The sequence below is a fragment of the Euphorbia lathyris genome, chromosome 4 (genome assembly GCF_963576675.1).
Source record: "Euphorbia lathyris chromosome 4, ddEupLath1.1, whole genome shotgun sequence".
Classification (NCBI taxonomy): domain Eukaryota; kingdom Viridiplantae; phylum Streptophyta; class Magnoliopsida; order Malpighiales; family Euphorbiaceae; genus Euphorbia; species Euphorbia lathyris.
The window spans coordinates 72,542,717-72,543,882 of NC_088913.1; the positions used below are offsets into that span (position 1 = coordinate 72,542,717).

Here is a 1,166-nt window from a genome sequence, read left to right on the forward strand (position 1 = left end):
TTTGTGCGATAAGGCAGAAAATTGGGCTTGCAACATCGCTACTGGATCAAGATTCATTATACCTTTAACTGATGAAGTAGTTGAGGATGATGGTTTCGCTGATGGTACGTATCCACGTTCCGCGGGCCACATACTGCTGTTGATTGCCATTTCCTCCAAAAGTTCTCTTGCTTGGGCAGATGTTTTCTTCATGAATAACCCTCCAGACATATCGTCCAATGAACCTCTAGTTGTAGGATTTAGTCCATTGTAAAATGTTTGCATTAAAAGTTCAGCGGGCAATTGGTGGTGTGGGCATAAACGTTGAAGTTCTTTAAAACGTTCCCAAGCCTCATAAAGAGTTTCATTATCATTTTGAGAAAAAGATGTTAACTCTTTAATGACTCTTGCGGTTTTTGCTAAAGGAAAATTTTTTGATAAAAATGCTTGGGCTAATTGCTCCCAAGTCTCAATTGATGCGGCTACATAGAAGTTAACCATTCTTTGGCTCGATCCTTCAAAGTAAAAGGAAAAAGGCGAAGTTTGATTGCTTCTGCAGTTACATCAGTAATTTTAAAAGTGTCACAAATTTCTAAGAAATTTGTCAAATGGGTATTAGGATTTTCGTTAGGCAACATATTAAGCAACGCAGGCTTAATTTCAAAATGATGTGCATTAATTTGGGGTCTAACTATACTGTTTGTTACACCGGCCACTCCTGGCCTAGCGTAATCCATAAGTGTGGCCATAACTTCTGGCTCGGTAATTTTAGTTTTTATTGGGATTTTGTTTTTGTTTTTCTTTTCTTTCTTGTTCTTTTTAAGAGTTCTTTCAATTTCTGGGTCAATAGGATCTAGTGACGTGCCCGAACTTCGAGAACTATGCATGAACTTGAAATTTCGCACGAACAGAAACTACCTACAAAACAGAATTTGAAAAATAAATATGTTAGTAATTGAAAATAATTAAAAATATAAAAGTTTGAATAAGTATGAATAAACCTAGATTCGTAATAAAACACGAAAAATTTAAAATTTTGTCAAAAATTTTGGCGTTCCCCGGCAACGGCGCCAAAAACTTGTTGAGCGATTTCCGCAAGTGCACGGTATACGCTTGTAGTAATAAAAGATATTGATCCCACAGGGAACGTTTTTTAACAAAACTTATTTACAATCGGTTAAATTTAC

At 36.0% G+C, this 1,166-nt stretch overlaps 1 non-coding gene across 1 annotated transcript; it reads left to right on the top strand.

Moving 5' to 3' along the window:
* The first annotated feature begins 280 nt into the window (after positions 1-280).
* Positions 281-387, top strand: LOC136228142 (small nucleolar RNA R71). The gene has a single exon (XR_010688477.1). It is a non-coding gene; the product is annotated as a small nucleolar RNA R71 (small nucleolar RNA).
* The last annotated feature ends 779 nt before the right edge of the window (positions 388-1,166 follow it).